The sequence below is a fragment of the Impatiens glandulifera genome, unplaced genomic scaffold (genome assembly GCF_907164915.1).
Source record: "Impatiens glandulifera unplaced genomic scaffold, dImpGla2.1, whole genome shotgun sequence".
NCBI lineage: Eukaryota > Viridiplantae > Streptophyta > Magnoliopsida > Ericales > Balsaminaceae > Impatiens > Impatiens glandulifera.
In genome coordinates this window covers 73,834-81,953 of record NW_025919167.1, presented here as the reverse complement: position 1 = coordinate 81,953, position 8,120 = coordinate 73,834, and the positions used below count along the sequence as shown (strand labels likewise).

General features: G+C 28.7%; 1 long non-coding RNA gene across 1 annotated transcript; it reads right to left on the bottom strand.

Annotated features, from left to right (window-relative positions):
* Positions 1-772: 772 nt before the first annotated feature.
* LOC124917642 lies at positions 773-2,400 on the bottom strand. The gene is made up of 5 exons (XR_007097172.1): positions 2,283-2,400; positions 2,096-2,185; positions 1,935-2,004; positions 1,711-1,819; positions 773-884 (listed from the first exon to the last, which is right to left on the bottom strand). It is a non-coding gene; the product is annotated as an uncharacterized LOC124917642 (long non-coding RNA).
* Positions 2,401-8,120: the final 5,720 nt, after the last annotated feature.

The following is an 8,120-nucleotide window of genomic DNA, read 5'->3' as shown; positions in this document are numbered from 1 at the left end:
TGAGATTCAATGTCTGGAGCAAGTCAAAGAAAATATCCAAACAAATCTCCTGATTTCAAGGAGATTAGTAATACAGTAGTCGGTGGAGAGATACAATGCATGTCAGTAAGTATCGATAACACATCTTTCATGGTTGCCTTTGACATCGGGACAGAGACATACCGAGTACTCCCACAACCAAAATATCGTGATGTTAATTTCTATTCACATATGACTATTTTAAAAGAATGTTTATCATTGATCTGACACCACTATTCTGGTACCAAGGTTATAGATTTGTGGATACTTATAAACTATGTTGTGGAAAATCTTTCTTGGTCAAGGTTGATTAACAGAACAAATTCCTCTAAATTTGATCAAATTAGTCACTTATTCAAAAAGTGGTGATAAAATACTCTTAGAAATGGATAATAACTTGTTTGGTATAAGATTTATGCTCAAAATGATTCACATCAAGATGTGACTATTGCTTGAAAAGTTTAATGTCCGTAGATGTTACCGAAGGAGAAGTGGAATGAAGAAGTAAAAGTAATTTTAGTACATGATCATTAAATCATCAATAGGTAAACTCAATAGAAGATATTGGATGTCACCCAATAGAAGAAAACATAATTGAAATAAATAATTAAATCATCAATAGGGAAACTCAATAGAAGATATTGGATGTCACCCAATAGAAGAAAACATAATTGAAATAAATAAGAGGAAGTTTCCAATTTAAAATATATAACAAAAATTTACAATTAAATAAAAATACCTTAGGGGAACTCAAATACCTTAGGGGAACTCATTGTGAAATGAATAGTAAGAACAGCAAAATCCCTTGACATGTTTTTCATTGTTTTAGCACTTGGATTACCTTCCATGCATTCTTGCATATGTCTCTCGCAAAGAAAAAAAAATGGAAGAGAGTTAGCAACACAACATTTTTTTAACAGGTGTTATTTCAGGTGAAAAAATATAAAATGTGTCCATGAACTTCTCTAGATAGAAACAAGAAGGAATGTAAACCAAAAAAAATTAATTTTGGGAAAAATGGATTGGCCGGGAGAAACAACCAAATTCAAGAAGGAATGGAAAATGATCCAGATTGTTCTATGGTGGATCATAAGACGATAGAAACAAGTAACAAGATAGTTGACAAAATGGTTAATAGTTGGGCCTTGTTCAATGTAGAATTATTTTGAGTTAATTCCCTTATCCCATAGTCAATCAAATTATTTTTATTAAAACCTACACACAAAAAAATACACTTCATTTTTATTCACCTACAATTTAAAGGGCAGTTTTGTCTTTTGACCTACAATCCAAAGGGGATATTGGGCAATACACTCACAAAAAAAAAAATTATCTGATATCACTTATCAAACGATTTTTTTTCAAATCTAACATTTTGAAGAAAAAAAAACAGAATTATTCTTCTGGAATAAATAATCTGCTTACAAGTTATTAATTCCGTTGTTTTTTTGCTCAATACTGTACAACTATTAATTTGTTTTATTCACAAGGATGTTTTCCAGGGAATCTCGAACCTATTTGTTAAGTAACCTTCTTTTTGTGCTCACATTTTCATCTTGAAAAAAAATGGAATGTTTTAACTCACCAACGTCTTCAAACAACAATTTTACATCCTGTATTGTTAGATATGAGTGATTCATCTTGAAAAAAAATTCATGAAAATATAGTAGTTGATAGTATTCATCATCTTACTTTGCGCCAAAATACCAACTGAGGCTCGATTTATATAACACACTCCTCAATCTCTGTCAAAAATATGTGCTAGAGGATGGTAAGAAATATACACATCCTTTGCAGGCAGCTGTGAATTTCAAATGGAAATATCTGCTGTTAGGAAATACTAAAAAGAGAAATTCACAAAATTTCCTACTATCATGCCTTTGATCAGACTGAAATGCTCTATTCTGATGTCATACCTTGTCCTTGTTCTTCCTTAATCTTTGCAAGCCTCTTAATCAAATGTGCTCTCTCTATTTCAACATATATCTGCATCATACAACAATAAAAACCAACAAGAAACAGATGAATCAGCAATCTATGTATTTTTAAGGGTATCAATGCAAAAACTTTTGCTCACCTTTCCAGCAGATACGCTATTAAGGGTCTTAATTAGCTCAATCTTAGTTTCAATATATTGCATTGCTAGCTGGACCATTGCGGTTACAGCCTATTTGGGAACAAGAAACTTCTTAGAAAATAAAATCTTTGAGAAATTAAAGAGTATAATAGAAAATGCATAGATAAGGAAACATGCAAGAAAATACCATACTATCAGCAACTAGAATTATCCCTTCATTTTTCTTTGCACCTGTCAAATTGTAGGATAAGCCGAGAATCAGAACCCAGGAAAAGAAAAACTTCCTTAAGAATGAAACTATGATATGTATCGACAAAATAATAATAATCAGTTATTCCTTAAAGATGGTACACAATCTCCATTTTTCACAGACCTATAAACGCAATAAATTCTATAATTCCTTTCTTCTCTTACATAAGATGATTCATACAAGACATGAGTTATTTATTTCCCCGTTTTCCTCACTTCAAAAGGTTCTGAAAATCGTATGCCTTGCACAATACTAAACTTATTTTGAAAACGAACCAACCAACAAACACTAGTGGCCAGAGAACATATACTCCCCATGTTTCAAAAGTATTGGTTAAATAACAAAGATGGTTATAGTGTGCACCATAAATCATATTTACTGGCCAAAATTCACTAAGTATTTTCAACAACATTACAAGACTTATAATGTTTATCGAGCACAGGGGAAAAACAGTCAGTGAACTCAACCGGCATTCTAAGCATGTAACTAGCAGCTGAAAAGAATTAAAATGATAAACCTAATAATACAAGTCCTGGGCTCCAAACGTAAAATCCTAAGCCAAATAATCAGAACACACAGAAGATTCGAAGAAATTACAAATTGAATCCAATTCTAACATCAGGAGGTTCAAATAAGATTGAAACATTTCCATTACATAAGAAATGGAAGATAAAATTCAGGAAGGACCAGGAAAAACATGAGAACTCTAACATAATAAAAGAAGTGAAAATTTCAAACCAATTTCATTCATATCAGCTTTAACTGACCACGTCTCTTTGACAAGAGAACAATCTGATCATTCAGTGTCTTCCAAGCACGAGCATCAAAACAAAGCCGGCAAGTCTCATCTGTTTCTCCACATATTCAACAGCGACTCTATATATATTATAAATCTAACCATTCAGCAAAAGCAGTAGACATGGAAGAGACTAATGCAGGATCTAAAAATTAACAGTCGAAAGAAATTGAAGAAAACATACTATTTGCCGTTCAGATATGGATCAGAGTCCTGCTTCTGATTCCAAGTGTGAGAAAGATTTCCCATGGAAATGATATCGACGGGGAAGAACTGAAACCCTAGAAAAAATAAGAGAGAGAAAATGCATTCAAGATGATTTGAAAACCAAATAAAATGGTATATGTTTATTATATATTTAAAATTATATAACAGTAGTATGGAAGAGTCACAAACATTGTGTGTTTCATCTCAGTAATTAGTTCAAATCGAAAAACCGTCTCAAATATAGCAATTCGGATTTAAAATTATACGAAGAATTATAATTGTTATATTTAACGCAGTAATTAAAAAATATATATTTTATTGTTTTAGCACTTCAGGTGAAAAAAGATCAAATGTGTTCATGAATTTTTTAGATAGTAACAAGAAGGAATGTAAGCAAAAAAAAAATATAGAATTTTAGGAAAAAATTGATTGACTAAGAGAAAACAACCAAATTCAAGAAAGAATGGAAAATGATCCCTAGGGACGGATGCACTTGTGTGCTTAGTGGGCTTAAAGCCCACCCCTAAATTTATATATACATAATCAAATAATTTAAAATCTTTTCCATTGATAAGTGCATCCTTTCATTTTAATTTTTCAATATACCATAATTCTTGTTTCATATACGCTAATTTTTTCCATAGTTTCACAATGATAGAATACCAACTAAATAAATATTTGTATTTCACTAATTTCATATTCCACTAAATATTTCCATCTAAATTAATTATATTTATTTTTTCAATTTTTGAAAAAATAGAATATCTTTCTTAATTTTTTCATTCTAATTCTATTCCCTAATTTAATATTTTTAATTATTATAATCGTCAACTTAATTATATTTATGATATTTATAGCTAATTTTATGTTTATTTAATTGAATGTACAATTTTAAGAATTTATTTAGTATCACATCAATTTTTTCTATTTTTTCATCATTGCACTCTAATTGTTTGATAAAAATTATTAATTAGTTTTTTTTTAGTTTTGTAATATTTACATTCAAATTTTCGATAAAATACTCATTTAATTTGAATAATTGAGTTTTTTTTAAGTTTAATATAAACATATTTTAAACTTCAATTAATTATCAAAATAGCATTCTATAATAAATTATGTATAGATATATAAAAATGGAACATTAATCTACGGCAAAAGAAAAGAAATACATTGATAACTTTACTTTTTTTTAAGAGAGATTGTCAAACTAGTGAAAACCCTCCATCCACAATCTCTAAAATTAAAATCAATTTAGTCAAAGTCTTCCAATTTTCTCTTATAACATTGAACATCATTCAATTGAAATGTCAAAACTGTATCCACAAATTTATGTTAGATTGATTAATATTTTATAACATATGTTTTTACCGCTACTACGATTGATAGAGCATTTTCAGCAATAAAAAAAGGTGAATACAAAATTTGGCAATAAAATTAAAGATAATTTTATTGTCGATTACTTGATCCTCTGTATTGAACAAAATTTAGCTATATATATATATTATTTTAGATGAGTTTTATATTTTAAAATTTCTTAGACCTCAACTTATTAAAACATTATAATATAACGTCCATTATATATATAATTTATTATTTAAATTCAAGCTCACCCTAACTATAATTCTTAGATCCGGCTTTGCTTATCTCTCGGAAACAAAGACGAAATCGAGAGTCTGATGAAGAATACGAAAATCTGTTTTGGTGACTGACAGCCAATGAAGAAATTAGGGCAATGTTTTTCCATAGCCAAACGAAAATAGAGAGGATAGTGCAGGTCCTTTTCCTTTATTCCCCAAATAGTCGATGATTGAAGGACTGGAAGTACAAGGGAATCAATAATGTCATAATTAATTAGAACCCACTAATCACTTATTTTGATTTATTTACCCTTTCCATTTAAAAAAAAAAAAAAAAAAAACCAAGTAGGGCCTAAGTGTTATAATCAATATTTTCTCTTAGCATTTTTTTAAGAAATGAATTCAATCAATTACACATTCATTTTTATAAAATCAAGGGTTTCAAAAGTTTAAGAAATAACCTCTATCAATTGTACATTGATTTTTAAATTTTGTTGTTATTATTGAATGCATTAGGACATTTAAAACCAAATTAATTAGTAAGAAAATAAATAGAGCTACCTTGACTGCATATATTGGTGCATTTGCTAAACATATCAATTTTATAATTATTAGCTTTCCTTTACTCAATTTGAAACACTTGGATTGAAGACAATCTTATGAGAAATCATGACCATGTTTTAACACCATAACTATACAAGATAAAATATACAACCCATTAAAAATTGTACCAATTAAGTTGTACACAATGATTGATCTTCAACTAAAATTTTCTAAGTATATATGAAAGTCATGAGTATCCAAACAACCCACCAACAAGTATTATGTATATCAATGGCAACATGATTAAATTATCCATGCATAGAAAAACTAGTAATGTTTCAATAGAGTTCATTCAACCTCTAGGAGTAGTAATTAAGGTGCATGAATAATCTTGGATCTTGGATGAATCCATATTCCCTCTTTTTCCTAGATTTGTTTCAGAAAGGTTTGGGAAGATTGTTTGTTTGAAGTTGGACTCATTGAAAAAGTAAATGAGTTCCCCATACACACTCAGTGTTGAAGTTTTATCATCATCTTCTTCGTAGTAATCATTAATTTTCATCCATGGAAAGACATTCTTTAACATTTGTAAACTCCAAATAACTCTACTCAATATGGAAAATCTAGTATTGGAAGATTTGTTCTTCTAATTATTAAATGGTTCAAGATTACAAATATCCACCATTTCACTCTCAATGTTGAACTTCACCTTGTTCCCAATTGTATATGATTCATTATGTCACGTTCTTATGTTGCAAGAAAAATTCTCCTGATCAGATCATACTTTTTCCTTTTTAATTAAGAGGTAACTAGCATCAAACCTCACAATCATAACACCGCTTAAACACAAAACGTTTCCACATGAAATCGAACTTGTGACAATTTTTTATCTCTTAAATCGACTTTTACCCCTAGACTGCCTTATTGGGTCATATCATACTTTTATATATATATATATATATATATATGCTTAATTACCTGGTCGAAAGAATGTAGTGGAACAAGATCAATAGTTAATAGACTTGAACTAGGAGTGTAAACGAGCTGAGCCGAGCTCGAACTAGCCCTGCCTCAAGTTCCGGCTCGACTCATTTTTTATTGGCTCGGCTCGAGCTTGATCGAGCTTTCAATATTAAACTCGAACTTAACTCGATCATATAACCATAGGCTCGAGTTCGGCTCAAAAGACTCGAATTTAAAAATATTTATATATTAATTTCTTACATTAAAAAAACATAATGGAAGTCGAGAGTCCATTTATTGGAACGTACAACCCTCCACGTATTTTTTTTTGTTCTACGCCCCGTAACTATTCCTTAGCCAAACTTAGTTCAAGTAAGAATGGACGTATTGATTCGCGTAAGAATACACGTAGAATACATAAAGGAATTATTCATGTTAAAGCAAGTTTGAGAAGATTACTTAAAGTCGTGTATTATATTTGAGATAAATTTGAAAACATATTAAACTCTATTATGTTTATTTTGAACAATAAAACACTTTACAGTGAAATAAAAATAATTTTACATCTCTGTGTATTTTCTTTTATTTTACGCCCCGTAATTCTTCCTCAGTCAGGACTTGGTTCATGTAAGAATTGACGTATTGGTTCGCGTAAGAATACATGTAGAATACCTAAGGGGGATATTCATGTTAAAATAAGTTTGAGAAAAATACTTTCAAGTCGTGTATTATATTTGAGATAATTTGAAAACATATTACTCTATTTTGTTTATTTTGAAAAATAAAACACTACAGTGAAATAAAAATAATTTTATATCTTATAAAATATAATACATTCAGATTATATATATTGAATAATATTACACTATAATTATATTTTTATATTTGAATTTAATTTTTAAAAATTATGTTTATATAATTAAACTAATATCAAATCTATTTATTTCCTTATAACTTATAAGCATTATATAACATAGATTTTTAATTTATAAATATTATTTTGGTATATTTTGATAAATATTTTACAGTGAAATAAAATTAATTTTATATTTTATAAAATATAATACATTAAGATTACATATATTAAATAATATTACAGCATAATTATATTTTGATTTATTTTTTAAAATTTATATTTTTTAATTAAATTAATATTAAATCTATTCATTTCCTTATAGTATTATATAACATATGTTTTTTAATTTAAAATTATATTTTGAAAAGGCCCATAAATAATAAACCTATAGATAGTTTTATAAGTATGTTTCAAATTTTGATTAAAAAGTATAATATAATAAAAAAAATATTATATGATTAGGCTCGAAAAAGTTTGACGAGCTATCAAACAAGTCTTACCTAAGCTCGAACTCGGCTCGAATCTTAAACGAGATGGCTCGAACTCGGGTCGAATTCGATTTTGACCAAACTCGAATCGAACTTTGACCGAGCCACTCACGAACGGCTCGACTCATTTACACCCCTAACCCGCACCACTATTCGCAGTCATCATAAACCCTAAATTCTTAAGCCAATATAATAATAATAACTTGATTAGTAAGTTAACTGTGCAAAACCTGTGAAATATTTCATGAGTATGTAATGACAAAAATGTGCTTAATGATAAAAACAACAAACATACAAGTCAATTTCCAAAATAATATTATTTAAAAAATTACCCTGAAACTTATG